We start from the raw sequence: 17,736 nt of genomic DNA, 5'->3' as shown, positions 1-17,736 counted from the left end.
ATATGTCTTTGACACAAAAAGTACTTGTCACAAATGCAAGATACAAAAACAACTGTTCTAAGTGTTTTAAAGGGAGCAAGGAAAACCTAGCTTTTTTCAGTCAATAATACATCTGACACAAATAATGATCGAAAACTGACAGGCCCAAGATGTGATTGAGGTGCTTCAAATCCCTGAAAATGAAAAGGTAAGAAATATCAATTTTGTATTTCACCGTAATTTTGCTGTAACGTGATTGAACTGTTCACTGCAACGAGTGTTGTTATAATTGTATTAGTAATTGGTGAGTCATATCATGAATAACATCTTTAATTGAATACTTGTTTTCATAGGATAGCTACAGCTCTGCCTCAAAATTGAGTTCGATTCGGCCCCGTAGAAAAATAGATGTAATCTTTCATCTTCCACCTGTCTTTTGTGACTAATTTTATTTTTAAAAATACACAGAAAGAAAAGAAAAATCCTGAGGTTAAGTAATGATATAGAGTTCTAACTGGTCAGGGCCCATCAAAAACAGTGAAGATTAATTGGGAAGATGTGACTTTGCTGAAACCCTGCAAAACTGCAGGACACTTTCATAAAACCAAAGAGAAATGTCCTGTTCTAAGTGGCTTCAGGGAAATCATGCCATCGCAGAATATATTCCTCCAAAGACTCATGGTCGGCTTGGGGACTTCAAAGCTTCCCATTTTTGCACACTGACTGCTTTACTCTGGCGTAAACTCGGGGATTTCACATCCCAAGCTCATTTTTACAGGACCAGGCTGAGGTAGGAATCAGCAGAGAAGGCTTCTTCCTCTCACATGAGCTCTCTGCACCCCTAGCACCCCCACCCCCAGACTTTCGCAGCTACGTTATCATAAGGCTCTGGCTTTATCCTGAGAGTTTGTCTCCGTTTTAGAAAAAGACTAACTACATCTGAGTCTTCCTGGTTGGGCTCCACTGTGGCCCCATGAAGCACAAGCTCCGATACCCACGGTCTGTTGGGCACGCATCTGAACACCTTTGCTCACGAAAGTACATCACCACCCATGACAAGGCCGGCTGGATGCTCCCACCAAGTCCATTTATCCTTCTTCCCCGGTTCACACTTCTCCTTCCTGCCTGGCCTTCCTCGGAGTTGGGAGCCACCACATGACTGAGCTCCAGCCAACAGAAGGCGGAGAAGCAATGAAGGCGACTTCCAGGTTTGGTCCCTGATGGTCATGCCCGATGCACCATCCTCCTCCTGGGTCTGCTGGGCTGAAGGAAGAGGTGTCCGAGATCGCAGAGGAAGGCAGAGGCAGCCAGGTCGGGGCCCCGTTGGCCCCCTATACAAACAGGTGAAGCACTCCCCAAACGCCACGTGGTTGAGAACTAAATATCATGTTAAACAGTTGACATTTGGGGACTTACCCTAATTTAGTAGCTACTGTAATCTCAACCAACACCCACCCCTACTCCCAAACCTGCGTGAGTGGTAACGGGACAGACAGAGAGAGAGCATCTGGGTCGCTATTGAGAAAACAGTCAGTGCCCACTTGCTCCTGCTGTGGGAGGATGTTTGCTGCAGGAGGGATGCTGTGCTCTAACCAATGGCATGTTAGCGGATGTGGTGTGAGCAGAGGCCCTACGTAGGCTTGTTGGGTACGGGACGCGGCTGCAGCACCTGTGGGACAGCCTGAGGACGTGCCCTAGGTAACTGCTCCCCTGCGGCCTGAGGCCCACAGCCCAAACCCAACCCAAAGGCCATCCGACCCACAGCCGGGAGCAGACTCATTCAGCTGAGCCCTTGGAAGGCCAGACAAACCAGTTAGTGAACCTGAAGACCTGTGAGCAAGGAAAGTATAGGCTTATAAGCCACTGAGTTTGGAGGTGGTTTGTTAAAGCAACAGCTGATGATACAGGCAGGCAGGCTCAGTGTAGTGGGATCAAGGGTTGAACTCTTGGGCCAAATTCTTTATGTCAGGGGGCACCTGGGTGGCTCAGTTGGCTAAGCACCCGACTCTTGATTTGGGCTCAGATCATGATCTCAGAGTCATGAGATGGAGCCCAGAGTCAGCCTCCACCCGGGGCGTGGAGTCTGTTTAAGATTCTACCTCCCTCTCCCTCTGCCTGCCCTACTCCTGCACCCTATCTTTCACTCTGTCACGCTCTCTCAAAAAAAAAAAAAATCAAAGGTTTTCAAATTCTTTACGTCAAATCTGTACAATTTATCAGCTATTTAAACCAATTTATAAGTTATTTAAACCATGCCTTGTTTTTCTCATTCGATGGGATAATAGTCTCCATCTCCTAATAGTTAGTCATAATGATAATAGTACCTATGTCATACAGTTAACGTTTATAAAGTGCTATGGTGCCCGGCGCATGAGAGCCACTGCCACCGTGTACGTGAGATAACAAAACATAGAAGTATCGGCAAAATAACCCTACCCAGAACATGAGGATTTCTGTACCAGTTGCTGCTACCAAAGGATGCTTGAATTCTCCAGAGAGATTCTTCTCTGGAATCAGGAGTCTGTGTTACATAACGTTAGGAGTTCCATCTGTCGAGACTTCCTTCTGATGAGTCAAACAGCCTGGATTTAAATTCTTTGTTCCACAATCTAAGACCTGGTTCCCAATCTGATTTCCTCATCAGTAACTGGAGACTCCAAGAGCATCTAGCTCGGCAGAGTTTTATCCATATCGCCTAGTAGGTGCGCAGTGGAAAACACTGTGACACCGCAGACAATGCATTGTCATTGGTTAACAAATGGTAGTTATTTTTAATTTAGGCAAACAGTTTTAGGAACCACAAGGTCGCATCTAGCTCGTTAAGAGGTGGATTGTAACTTCAAAGTATTGTTTACCAAAATCCACCAGAAGGCAACCTCTAATCTAGTTGATGCCAAATCGATTTTTTTTAAGGAACACTTAAAAACAACAAGAAATAAAATTAGCATTTCTCTCCTCTACTCACACAAATCTCTTTAGCTTTTATCTTCATTTTGTTGGGATAATCAGCATAATACAAATCATGAAAATCGCAAAAATGATTTCTGTTCTTATGTCTGTGTTACCTTCTCTTTATTTTTATGTAAATAATGTTGTCTCTATCTTCTATTTACTAACAATATTTCTGGTATTAATCAAAAAGAGCCCTCAGATCACATTCAATTTAACAGCAATTTAATTTAAAAGGTAAGAGATGTGGATCATGTGCATTGCTAAGCCACAATGTGTGTATCTTTTACATGAAAATAACCTTAATTTCCCTGCTTGACTGAGAAAAGAAATAAAAAGAATGATTGCTATAAATCAGGAAAAATTCATAACTTGCTGGAGGTGTAACAGCTGTTGATTTAAGGTTTGCATCTTTGATAACACGATGCTGCTGAGAAGATAACATCTTTTTGACAAAGCTGTGAACATAAAAATTACGTGGCTTTATTCAACATTTAAATATTTTCTCTGTATCACTTTCAGAAAAAAAATTTTTCTTTTATTCACTTATACTAAAATGTGTTTGAAGTATACTGTATCTCATCAGCAAGCTTTATAATAAAACTCGGTGTTTTGTGGTTCCATAGGTACACAATAGACTTGTCATATCACAAATAAAAATAACCTAAATTATTCTCACTTTAGAGAAACGGTCGACTATTATTATACCCAAGTAGTTCCTGCCATTGGTAATACAAACACAGAATTGCACAAACGCTCAGGATATTATTCATTTCTTTTATTATCACCTAGGAGTAGGTGATTGAAAAATTAGGTGACAAAACAAAGCAAGTATTGCATTGACTGGGAAAACAATATCTGCAGAGTGGAATCTTGAAAATGTGTAGAAGAGAGTCGCTTTGCCAAGCCCTATCTAAAGGCCGCTGCGTGATTGTCCATGTCCTTGTGCTGTTGACTCACAGACTGTGAAATTTTATGCCGAGGTTTTGCGTTTCTTATTTATCAGTGAAATGCCCGGAAGTCGTCGAGGAAGGACCGAGAAGGACACTAGGATTGACCTTGTGCTTACCTCCCTGTATGAATGGCCCTCATCTTGGAGAGGCGGGTTTGCTTCTTATTATCAAGCACATTTTTCCTTAAATGTCCATTTAGCCAAGGCCGTCTTCCAGTGTCACTGTGATGCGTAGGTTCTCCAGGTGCTCCAGGCAGCAGAACCACTTTATCTGTTGAATATTTGGATAAAATGATTGCATTGCCCCGGCCGGAGTCTTGGGGAAATCCAGCCCTCGCTCCGGCGCCTTGAGAACTGGAGTAGAGCTGCCCGCGACTCTTCTGGATCACCTGTCACTCTTCACTTTTGCCCTGAACTCTTACCCTTGCCCATTTCTTGATCCCCACCCATGGCCTCTCCTCCCGGAGACTGTACCCTGTCTTCTCCCCATTCCCCTTCATCCGCAACTGGACACTCTTCCCAGTTCATTGTCCAAAGCACCATTATCCAAGGTTGTGTGGACAACAGGGTGTTTTCGGAGGTTTTAGGAGAACAGATGAAAGTGGCTTTCCGTTGCATGGTGAACATCACGGGCCATTAATTCATTGACTCTTTTAACCAGTACTGATTAAGTACCTCCTATGTACAGGCATTGTTCACGATAATAGAGATGTGGCAGTGAACAAAACGTTTCTCGAAATCCTGCTTTAAGGGATCTTGCATTCTATTTATAGGAGATGGACAATAAACAAATGGTAAATTGTATGCTACAGAGTGGTGTGATCAAGAAGAAGAAAGTGGGGGAGGTAGAGGGGCTATTGAGTAGGCTGCTGCTATACGTAGAGTGGTGGGGAAAAGATTGACTCTAATGGTGCTATTTAGGTAAAGATGTGAAGGAAATAAGGGAGGAAGGCATGGGGAGAAATTTGGAAAGAAAGCTGAGTAAAAGGAATAGCAAATGCTAAGGCCCTGAGGCAGAAGCTTCCCTAGTACGTTGTAATAATAGCAAGAGGATACTGGGGCTAAGTCCTGAATTTATTTACCATCTAGACTCTTCTCACTCCAGAGTCCTGTGTTAACTGTTATTTCTTTATCTTCTATCTTCTTGAAGCTTTGGTGTCTGGGTCCTCACATCTGGGGAGAGCTTGCCCCTCCAGGGCCAGCCGGTTCTTAGAGATAGCGACTTACCGTCCAGGAGGAACAGCTGTCCCGTGCAAATTAGCCAATGCAGAATCCACACTCAGAACTGTCTCTGCTGTCTGTCTTTTAGGCACCAAGAACAGTACTCCTCCGCCCTAATCACCCCAGGGCCAGGCACTTGACAGCTGGAGACCAGCCCCAGAGCCCAGGGTCCACCACATGATTCATTACTAACCTAAACCCTGCAGAGGCCTGGCCTGCCTCACTCGTCCCTTCCTCGGAAACCCCGCTCTCCCGGCTTCCCCTCCCTTCTTATTGGCCCTGGTGCTTGCTTCTGTGGCCGTGCTCAGCGTGCCATCCCCTTCCTCTGGGGAACTGTAACACACTAATCTTTCAACGGCAATCATCTACTGAACTGTTAGCCTCATCCTACCTGAATAAAACCAAAATCCAAGTCCATTTTATGATAGGTCCCGACCAGGCAGCCAGTAACAGCTCACAAATTCTTTTTATTCCTCAGTGGAAGAACAGAGGTTCTCCATTTCCAGGCATGGCTCCTGCTCAGGCCAGGTCTTGCGGTCTACCTTGGCATGACTAACAGATGCACCCATTAGCTCACCTACCCCAAATCAAGGTCTTCCCTGGCCCTAAAATTCAACTCACTTCTGATTACATGATCATAACTCCCTGCCGTTGCTCCGTAGCCTCACTCCCATCTGCATCTCATGTAACTCTTCAGCAACAGCAGGGGTGCAACCTGAGCCCGATATAATCTACTACCTTAATTTTGAGCAGTGCGTTCACTAAGGAAGTGACCAAATCTAAGCTAAACATATCCTTTTAAAGAAAAAAATATTTTATTTACTTATTTGAGAAAGAGAGAATGAGTGAGGGGGAGAGAGAATCTGAAGCAGACTTTACGCCAAGCACAGAGCCTGATGGGGGGCTCATTCCCACAACTTCGAGATCATGGCCTGAGCTGCTGGTACTCAATGGACAGAGCTAAACACATCCTATGCACAAGGTCTTGCAGCCTGAGGACACGTAGAGATTTCTCAGAAGTAACCATCTACAGACCCCAACAAGTTGGTCTCCCTAGAGACTCGTACATTCTGCATCGTCTGGACCTCTAAGAAAATCAATCATCTGGTTTGATAACACAAAAGCGTCTATCACGGGTAACCCATAGCTCTAGTTGGGAACATAAGGAGTTGGGTTTCCCAGTTGTACAACAGAACTCCCTTCATACTTGATGTTCCTCCAAAGGGGAGGCTTTCTTCTTCTGGGGGAAGTGGGGGGAAGGGTGGAGAAGAGAGAGAGGCAAGGAGAATCTTGAGCAAGCTCCATACCCAGTGCCAAGCCCAAGGTGGGGCTCGATCTCATGACCCTGAGATGACCTGAGCCAAAATGAAGAATTGGACAGTTATCCGTCCAAGCATCCCAGGGAGGCCTTCTTTGGGCGAGTCAATTTTGTAAATGCTAAATAATATATTCCACCTCTATCACCTTGGAAGTTGACTACACACATTAGACTGTTGCAACTGTCGGATTTGATTGAGGGGAGGAAGATAAATAAATGTTAAAGCCATTAAAATCTGATGTCACAGATGGTGGGCATCTCTATGACTAGTGAAACATGAAATGTTTTGTTTTATTTTGCTTCATGTTTTTGTGTTTTTCCTCTAAATCTTCATGTTTGCTCTTGGTTGTCAAATAAATAGATACATACATTTTTATGGACTTTTGATTCTTTTTTCCTCAAAAGATAGTCAAAACTTTTAATCTGCTAAAATGCTGCCTCATATGTGAATTAATTCTTTGGGACCAACAGAGTTCTGACTTCTGAGTGTTGATAAATGTCCAAATTCCAAAAATGACAATATCATTTCTGCTACTCATTTTCTTTTCACAATTTATGTTAATTCTGAGTCCTAAAATAACCCCCGTGTGTTATTTTTCAATTACATTTCTATAGAGAGATGAAAACAGAATCATGATTCATAGTAACAGTATGTTTGCCTTAAAAAGAATTCTGTGCTACTGGAGGGGAAAGACTACATATCTGCTTAACACATTACCATATTTTCTGGTTTATAAGCTTTGGCAGTTTATAAAGCACAGCCAACTTTTATAAGCATATGTTGGGGATTGAGGGGAATTTTATAGTGAGGCGAGTAGAAGGAAAATGCATCTTTGTGCCCCGACAAGGTCAGTGGGTTTTTCTGCCTGGGTGCTCTGAGAGCTTCTGCAGTCAGACCTCTAGGGAAAGCGTAGTAGGGAAAGCTTAGGGCTCTGGAACCTGTTTGAATGTCATTATACCACAGTGTCCTAGGATTTCACCATCTAGTGGCAGTTACTGAAACTTATAGCCAGTTACCCTGAATGACACACGTTTGGGGTGTGTTGTTACACAATTCACTTCTATGTACTGCTTTTATGTGACAGTGTGAATTTCCATATTCTGAATTGGACATGATGTGATTGATACATTGCAAAACATGTTTTTGCAAAACAGAGATTATCTGTTATAGCAGGATCATGTCTGGGTGCCAGAGCATTCATATAAGAAAAAAAAATTGAAGCAACTGTTACAACAGCTGCTTTCTTTATCATAATAGGGGTAATAAGGATGATATGAATGTTTGGAAGCACTGTGCTAATCGTAGGGTTAATGATAATGAAAACACAAAGACCATTATTAATGACTAAAACCTAGATGCAATCTAAGGCAATATTTATTAAACACTCTAGAGGAAATAGGATTTTGTTATTGAGGTTTTCAAACTCTTTAAGACCTGAGGCCCTTTTTCTCCCCCAACGCAACAGTTTTGGGGATTGTTTTAAGATTTTTTTTTAATTTTTATTTATTTATGATAGTCACACAGAGAGAGAGAGGCAGAGACACAGGCAGAGGGAGAAGCAGGCTCCATGCACCGGGAGCCCGACGTGGGACTCGATCCCGGGTCTCCAGGATCGCGCCCTGGGCTAAAGGCAGGCGCCAAACCGCTGCGCCACCCAGGGATCCCTAAGATTTTATTTATTTGCTTTCCCTTTTATTCCCTTTCACTATTTTTTATATATTTCCCAAATGAATGAGAAAAAATGAATGGGAAATATCAGAAAGGGAGACAGAACATGAGAGACTCCTAAATCTGGGAAACGAACTAGGGGTGGTGGAAGGGGAGGTGTGCGGGGGGTGGAGGTGACTGGGTGACGGGCACTGAGGGAGGCACCTGATGGGATGAGCACCTGGTGTTATTCTATATGTTGGCAAATTGAACACCAATAAAAAATAAATTTATTTTAAAAAAAGATTTTATTTATTTGCTTGAGAGGAGAGAGCACAAGGGGCAGCGGGGGAGAGGCAGAGGGAGAGGGAGAAGCAGGCTTCCCGCTGCACAGGGAACCTGCCAAAGGGCTCCATCCCAGGGCCCCAGCATCCTGATCTGACCCCAAGGCAGACGCTTAACCCACTGAGCCCCCCAGGTGCCCCGGCCTAACAGTTTTTATGAAACAACTTTGATAACAAAGGTTTCCTAAGAACAAGACTATCAAGTGGTGGCCGACCAGAGGATCCTCTTGCTAGCCTATCTACAAACTGACGAAATCGGTGTCATTTCTTATATTGTAAAAATACCCATTTTGTTCCAGATCCCACAAAATTAACGTTGATTTATAATATCTGAACAGTGCACTCCATTCTGTAACACCATCTCAGCCTCTCACCTCTCTGCTCTTACAATAATTCTCACTGTCTTTAGGGACCGACTGTTCCTCTGTTGCCCATTCTGGAGCTTTTCTCTTCCCTCTTTCTCAACTCATGGATGGCTGCTAAACCTGATCCCTCTTTTTTTTATTTATGAGTCTATTTTAGGCAATGTGTCATTGTAACTAGTTAAGCTAATTTTAATTAAAATTTTAAGTAAGCTTTCATAAGGCATAAGACAAATGATTTAGTGAAGTCCAGATATATCTACTGAGTTTCCTTCATCCACTTTGTAATTTGATCAAAGAAATGAAATTGAATATGTCTGGTATAATGCGTTTCATGTAAGCCCATGCTGTTTATCTCTCAGGCTTCCACTACTCTCTTCATACATATATAATACTTTTTTTTTTTTAAATCCACTCTGTTATTCTATGAAGAATTTAAGATAGTAATAGCCAGAGGGCTTCCTTCTTTTTCTTTCTTTCTGAAGTATTTTTAACTTGGTTATTGTTCCTATTGTTTTTGAAATGCTTTGGTTGCCCCAATCCCAAGAAATATTTCCCAGTGGAAACATAAACACAGTGGGTAATTTTCCTGGCAAGTAAGGGTGCTTTATTTAAACCAACTGTGCTTAATTGCTGTGTTCCATGTGTTCATTTTTAGCCTATTGAGTTCAAATAGCTTATTGATGTTACCATTAATCTTAGGCACCAGGCTCATCCCTTCAGCTAATTATTCCCTGATAGAATCATAAGAAAAATCTGTAGTTTCTGAATCATGTGCCAATTCAATCAGAGGTTATGTCTGTCATCCATTTTAGAGTACTTTTAAATAGCTTATACCAACTCCATGACATATTCAATTATGCCAGCCTCAGCATATTTAAATGATAATTCTATTTGTCACTTGGGTACATTCTTTACAACAGTAAGTCAAACAATTACTGGTTGGGCCCTGGAAATTCACAGATCAGCAGTGATGTTTACAGTCTATTTATTTTACACGGCAAGTTAAAGATCGTAACTTGAATTTCTGCTAATCAGAAGTAGTTTCTATTTCATTAATACAGTGTTTATTAATATAACTGTCAGTTCAAATACACTGCGGTTAAAAATCAGTTGGACCTATTTTAAGGAGTTTTCACAAAATAAAAAGACTGTTTCTATAATTTAGTATGTACAAGAGTTTAAAGAAAATAAAGATCTGAACAGAGAGGAATAACACTAATCCCTTTAGAAACTCTGCAGTGAACAGGGTGAGGTATGCATGCTAATATCACCAAAGTGTGAGGAAATGTCACCTTTGCTTATTCTGGCAAATCGAGTCTACCTCCGGACCCCCAACTGCCATGGCCAGGAGTGCCACTCATCTTAAATGGCTCCCTTACCTCCCTTGGGGGGACTGAAGAATCCTGCACTCCTCTGAGCTTACGGTATCCTAAGGAAATAAAGGGGGAGAGATTTTGGCCATAGTTGAGTTGCTCATCACGTTTATCCACGTGCGAAGGTAGAACAACCACTCTGCAGGTCGTATCCGTGTCATCGGTGCCCACTTCGGCTGTGCTCCCTACATGACCACCCTTAGTGCACAGCGCTCCCTGACACCCATGCAGATGCCACTGATGAGTTATGGCCCACCCCGTGCTCTGCTTTCTGGTGAGACCTGGTGTCGGCCCCCCAAATGGGCCGTCAGTCTTTGTGTCTTCTTCTCTGAGGATTTCTCCTGCCTTCTGAAAGGTCAAACTTTCACCTCTCTGCCCTCCCCAAACAAAACAGTACAAAACAGAACAACCACAAAAATAATAAACAAATAAACAAAGAAATAAATAATAAAACAGGCCTTTCTTTGATCCTTTTCTGTGGCGCACCATGAAGTACTGGACAATCAGAGCAGCTCCAAACCTGAAGACCACAAGGAAACTAAACCTTCAAGTTCTTAATCTCTCTAGGAAGACAATCACTTACCTCCCACCTTCCAAGGAGGGACGGCATGCTTCTTATAAACAGAAGAAAAGGAATAATACATTTGTGTTTTCAAATACTGCCACATTAAGTGCCTAATCACCACTTTTTATATAAGGAAACCAACACAATGTTTTTTTCAAACTAGGATGAAAATCCTTTTGAATGAATTTCAATGCCTATATTTGCAGCTAATTTATACTTCATCGCATCGCTCATTTGTTTCCCAGTTTTATTCTGTCCCTTCAATGGCTCCTCTCTAACTCCCAAAATGGTTGGAGACAAACTAACACAATGCAGAAAGCAGTTGGCATCGGGCTCTTAATGAGTGACAGGTTATTACACATAACAGTAGTAAATATTATTTAAGCAATTCACTTAGAGGGTGTGATGCTTATGGGGCTAAGGTTGCACATTCATCTCTACCTGAGCCAATTAACTTCATAGAGGGAAAATTCTTCCTACAGTAAGACTGCAATCCCTAACTACAGCCAGCAGAGTAAATCGGCATGATCACTAGAAAAGATTTCAGAGAACATTTCCTGACAGTTGCTCAATTGCATCATTTTTGTATATGACAGACAGTGTACTATTATATTATTATTCACCAGGAAGAGGTGTATTTCTCTGCAGGACTTCTTGCAGAATCAGGACCGACTGATGCTTCAAGAATAGGAAAGTTGACTTAAGCTTAGTGAGAATTATTAATATTAAAGTAAGCCTAAAATTACTTATACTCAGTGTTAATAAAATAGAGTAAACATTAAAATTAAATGATGAAATACTGAGTTTGCTAGTAAGAGTTTTAAAAAAGAGGGAGAAAGATGATTAAAATGTAACCATGATCTACAGTTGCATTAGTGGAGAGATATGACTAATCATCACACCATTGAGATTCTTTATAACCCACTTTAATGTTTCAAGGTGGCTTATAGGATACATATGCTGCAAAATACTCACTAGTGTGAAGCTGTATCCTAGCCGTTAATTTTGTTGTTATTAAATTATAGCTTACTGATCGCTATCTTTGAGCAAATTATGATGGCAATTCAGGGGAACCATCAGTGTGATGAAAACCTACAGAGAACACCACTGTTTCCATAGAACTTATTACCACATCTGAGCAGTAATCTCTGCTCAATCCTCTATTAGGGAAGCATGTGATGCTTGGTGCTTCAATACCAAGTTCCAAGCAAAAATAATATTTTGCATTCACCAAAGTCCAATTGGTGACGTGGAGCAAATTGGCATGGAATATGAAATGGTATTGAAAGACCAATCTGAGCAGCTGTCCTTCCCCTGATACCGTGCCCCTTATCCCTGGGCTCTACATCCCATGGTGCTGTCTCGGGTAGACATCACCTACAAAGGTCCCATGCTTTTTAATGCCTTTCTCTCCTCACAGGTCCTGGCCTACCACAGGAACCCTTCTTGTTTGCAACCACAGTTACGAACAGTATACAGTTTTACATATTGATGCAAGGGTTGGTGCAAGGCAGAGGAGATTGTAGCATGTTTTCGGTCTGCAAACTTAAAGCTAGAAATGTTGAGTTATTTTGTCCCAACAGGGAAAACATATTTTTAAGAAGACAAACACATGAAATGACAAAAGCAAAAGGGGAAAGATGGCAGCAAATAAAACAGAAATCAAGAATGAAGCTAGTATATACAAGGCATTCTGTGCCATTCTGTCAACGAGCTGGACACAGGTCAGAAATCTCGGCTTTCATTTGCCCCACACAAAGAAACATGGTCAGATATATTACTCAAAGTAAATGGGACTCAGGAGAAGCTGCAGTATCCCAGGACTGGATCAGAAATAAATATACCCCATTTATCTGCACAGAAGATCCTGTGTGATATAAATAACATCCCCAAGACTATATTTGTAGAAAATGCAGGGTTGAGTTTCAGGGTAGACCAGTGACATCATACTAAGGCTTAATGTGGTGAAAAGCAGTTCATCCTGGGACCCACCAGTGAGACAGTCTGGCTTGATTTTTTAAGTGAACTATTTTTAAACCATTTTCCATAAGGGAGGAACCATCCCCTTGGGAGTATTTTGGAAATTTGAGAGGGTTTGTTTTTGTTTTTGTAATTACCATGTTTGTGGGGCACAATAGGCGTTTTGATGAGAAAGAGGCAAGGGTGCCAGACATGCTTAATGCCCAGGAGAATCTGACCCAATGGCCATTTGTTTCACACCTTCATGTCTTTCACTTGTCATCCCGGATATTAAACTACTGAATATACGCTTGCACATGTGGTGGCATTTTAAGTTGGGAAGTATATTCTCTGTGTTATTTCATCATTTGCTAATTCTTAATTTTCTCCATTTTGACAGTTTGTAATTTGCCATTGTTATCCGTACCTTGGCTAAAGTTCTTTCCTTTTTCCTTCTCATTTACTTATAATCCAGGTTATTATTACTTATCATTCCACTAGTTTTAACTAGGGCTCACCTGCTTTCTGCCCTTTAATCTTCTTTCCTATATACAGAATGACTTCCGGCTTCTTTATCTTAAATCCAAGTATTCATCCCAAGTAACTGCAAGCATCTCACTACTTCATTAGACTTTCTAGTACAATCATGCCCGAGCACTTTACATTTTAACATATATTATCCATTATTTTAATATGAATTACATTTTATTTTTCCATTATTTTATAGTGTTAATTTGTTCTTTTTCTTAAGTTATATTCTTTTTAAAGTATTTTCTTCTATGATATCTTATTACCTCTGAATTTTGTTTCATGATTAAAAAAAAAAAGAGGATATACAAAGTATTTATAATCAAAAGGGCCTTTGAGTATGACAGAGGGGAAAGACACTTGCAAGGACTAGAAGTGCTTACAAAGCAAATAGACTACCATCTCAATTCTTGATTGGATATCCACTTATGGAGCATATGAAGTTGCCTAGGGGGAAGGAATTAGAGTAAAATAGTGTGACATTGGGAGAGGGTTAGTGGGCTAGCCTACATACTTCCATTTGAAGTGGCAAGGATTTAAGAATACTTGAGTTTGGGCTGGGAGGGAACACCATGGAAGTTAACTAATGGGGCATCTGACAGACAAGGGAGCCCAAGCAATGGGAGGCCCTAGAGTGGTACCACTGGGCCAAGGCTGATGGGACTTGGAAGAGGTCTTGCAGGAGCCCATCATCCATGTCAGGGATAATGCAGTGGAGACTATCCCAGGGGCCCCTGAAGAACAAGCATGTACATCCTATAGGGAAGCCAGGCTTGAGGTGCCTGTTATGCAGAAGTCATCAACTATAAAAGAAAGACCACAGTAGTACTATTGAGTAGCACTATTTAATTTCTTCTCCTATTATTTTTCTTGCCAGACCTTGAAACCCTAAAAGATACACAGTGTACACCCCCCCCCCAAAAAAAAGAGAGGAAAGCAAAGGATAGGCTTTCCCACTCCCTAGCAGGCTTCCTCCCTGGTCAAGGGTGAGTTAGAAGATGGGTAGTGAAGCTAGATGAGAAATAGAACCTTGAAACTAAACTTTATATGCCTGGAAAGGACTAAAAAACAATAGAACTTGTCTAATGGTAAGTAGGGAAGAAAAAGGCCATTCAACTGAGTATGTTTGAACTCAATTGTTGGAGAAAAAGTAAGATATTTTATATCTATATTGTACTGAGTTCATATGGCTAAATATGCTGATTAAAAAGACAGACATATATTAAACTAATACGTCTATAATTTAAGGCTAAAAATGATTCATCCTTTGAGGAAAAAAGTTGAACAATTTTTTATCTGGTCCATAAATAGAGCTATAACCGATATTCACACAGATAGGGATCAGAGCCCACTATTTAAAGTTGTCCTTGAACAGTATTGGGAAAAGATGCTCCTCTCTGCCTGCTTTATTTGCTTTCAGCTTTTAAGTCAACTGTGAATAAGCTTTACCAGCCAGAGTATCCTAGTTTCCACAAAATTCAGAGTTGTTAAACTTGGGTTGCAAAACCAGGAAAAATAAACCTCCAGATGTCCTCTGAATGCTGAGTTTCCATGACATCATCACCAAATTCAGGAGACTGCATTGTATAATCTGGCCTCTTTTGTGATTTTACAGCTAAACTCAGGTCCTCCCACATGGATTAATTATATTTGAAATTGTTATGCCACAACAGAAGATTATAAGAATATTTCAGGGGCGCCTGGGTGGCTCAGTCAATTAAGCATCTGACTCTTGATTTTGGCTCAGGTCATGATCTCAGGGTAGTGAGTCTGAGGCCCATGTTGGGCTCTGCACTCAGTGGCAGTCTGCTTGAGATTCTTTCTTCCTCTGCCCCTCCCCTCCATACTCATGCTCTCTGTCTCTCTCTCCCTCTAAAATAAATAAATCTTTAAAAAAAGAAAAGGAAGGAAGGAAGGAAGGAAGGAAGGAAGGAAGGAAGGAAGGAAGGAAGGAAGGAAGGAAGAGAGAAAGAGAGAAAGAGAGAAAGAGAAAGAAAGAATATTTCAAATTGAGAAGATCCCACATTGTCTCTTCCAATTTGTTTCTCAGGTCACTACACGGACCTGGTGAGGAGTTTGGGGTAGACCAGAAACCTCTGTCACCCAAGACCCATCAAAGGTGAGTTGCCTTTCACTGTATGGACAGAACTTGTCTTAGGTTATCAGCAGCCTCTTGAAGGAAAGAAGCTTTCCAACCAACCCTAGAGGCAAGATTTGTTTTTATTGGTCAGAAAGCAACAAATTATGTTCTGTGGCATTCTCTTCCACCAAAATTCAAGCATCCTTGCCACTTCAAATAGACAGCTGTGTCAGCTTTTAGCAGGAAGATGACATGACCAAAGCAAACTTCAGGAATAACTTGATGACAACTTTCAGGACTGAAAAGAGGAGAATCTGGAGGCTGTAGAGACATTTAAGAGGCTTGCTAAAAGATGTGATCCAAGTCATGCAAAACTTCTACTCTGAAACCTCTGGACACATTTTGCACTCTCCCCATCACACACCCTTTTCCCAGCTACCCTAAACTGATCTGCAGACATGTGGTGCCCTTTGAAACGCCCATGCCTTTTTACATGCCATTTATTATCTATGCCTGGAAGGCCCACTCCATACTTATCCTTTCATTTGTGAATCTCAGCCTATTCTAGAGTTGGTTAGTTATATCTTCATCTCTGCAAATGGCACTTTTCCCATACCCTGATGAGGGTAGTTAACCATGTTATATTTTAATTAAATATTTAAAGTCATTCTCGCCCACAAGTTATTTATGAGAAGGGCTCGTGTACTATTTATCTTATTTCCCAAGCATCAAACACAACATCTCAACAGGTTGCCAGTGAATCAATGCACAAAATCAACATGAAGATGAACAAAAGGACCATAGACTGTCGTAAAGACCTGAGACTGACTGCCATGAATTTGTATTACACAAAAACAGTTTTGCGATTTCCTCTAGCAATGCTCAGTGCCCCAGTATAGCAGAAGGTCATAAATACCTTTTGATTTTGTTTATACAGGTTCTATTCCCTCCTGCCAGCAATAGGCCTATCATATGGACCTCAGTGCTGGGCATGCGACCCAAGCTGGGTTGATCACAGTTCCTTGCTCATAGTCATAGTAGGTGGTGGTTCAAGGGTGGACAAGGCACATAACCCAGGCTGAGCCAATTGGGATCCTTTTCTGAAAATGACTTTCACTGTAGCCGATTAGAAGGGTTCTTACCCCTTGGTGGCCAGGTTAAAAAAAATGTAAGTCATTACAATGTGAGCTTCATGAGAACATGGGTATCTAATGTCTTTTTTATAGTTGGACAGTAATAGGTACAAAATAAATACTTTAAAAATGTGTTTTGGATGAATGACTCCAGAGCACCCCATAGCTATATTTTCAGACATACTTGGAGTTTTGGTTACTGGCAAGTAAGAGTCCTAACAGAGAAATCAGATTAGGAGCTTTCTTATATTAATATGGTCATTACAAAAATGTGCCCTCCCCCTCAAGACCCCCATGTATCATCATTATCTATTATTATCATCACATTTGAATAAGAAGAACCTAGGAAGGAGTAATCTTAGAACAAAGGATCATTGTCTATATTTCATTCATTTGACTTTATGAAGAATTAACTTCATTATCACTGATTCTCTTATTTCTCTGCCATCTGGGAAACTTAGGTCAGACTTAAACCAATTCATGGAACTAGGGCACTAGGGAGTATAGCATATTGAATAGGAGGTCACAAAAACATATGTCCAAGTCCTAACCCCTAGTACCTTTAGTACCTGTGACTGTGACCTTATTCGGGAATAGCGTCTTTGCAGATATATTTACATTACGGGTCTCAGGAGGAGGTCATCCTAGACCCTAAATCCAACGATGAGAGTCCTCATAAGAAAAATGCAGAGGGGGATTTGAGACACACAGACACAAATAGAAAGGCCATGTGAAGACAGAGCCAGAGATCAGAGTTATGCAGCTATGAACCAAGAAACACCACCAAGGATTGCCAGCAGCCACCAGAAGCTAGGAAAGAGGCATGGAATGGGTTTTCCCTGAGAGCCTCCAGAAGGAACAAATCCTGCTGATACCTTGATTTCAGACTTCTGGCCCCCAGACTGTGAGAGAATAAATCGCTATTATCTTGAACCACTCAGTTAGTGGAAACTTGTTAGAGCAGCCCTCCGGAGCTATTCCTTATACAGGGAGCTATTGAACTGAAAATTGACAAACAAGGCATTATGAGAATGTAAGGAAGGATCTGTAAACTGAGACAGGCCATTGTGTTTAGTATTTTATGCTAGAAGAAAAGTGTCAAAGTGATAGCACTCCCAACTTTGGCTGTGTGAGAACTGGTAACTATATAGCCAGAAAAGCCAAGTTTTTATCAAATTTCTTTGACCAAATTTACTACACCCAATCCAGAAACCACAGCATAAAATTGTCCACTATTTGCTTTTAAAATCTCATTCACATAAAATCATGATCACGCAGAAAGTAACTTCACATTTTTTTCCTGTGCCTATATTGCCTATAGC

At 41.3% G+C, this 17,736-nt stretch overlaps 1 long non-coding RNA gene across 1 annotated transcript in view; it reads left to right on the top strand.

The window, feature by feature from the left end:
- Positions 1–17,736, top strand: part of LOC144323433 (uncharacterized) — a 121,606-nt gene that overhangs the window by 42,195 nt on the left and 61,675 nt on the right. Inside the window, exon 2 of the long non-coding RNA XR_013388868.1 lies at positions 15,252–15,320. This is a non-coding gene — a long non-coding RNA (uncharacterized LOC144323433). The remainder of the gene's footprint in view (positions 1–15,251; positions 15,321–17,736) is intronic.

The sequence above is a fragment of the Canis aureus genome, chromosome 11 (assembly GCF_053574225.1).
Source record: "Canis aureus isolate CA01 chromosome 11, VMU_Caureus_v.1.0, whole genome shotgun sequence".
NCBI classification, from domain to species: domain Eukaryota; kingdom Metazoa; phylum Chordata; class Mammalia; order Carnivora; family Canidae; genus Canis; species Canis aureus.
This window is presented reverse-complemented; position numbering and strand designations above follow the sequence as displayed.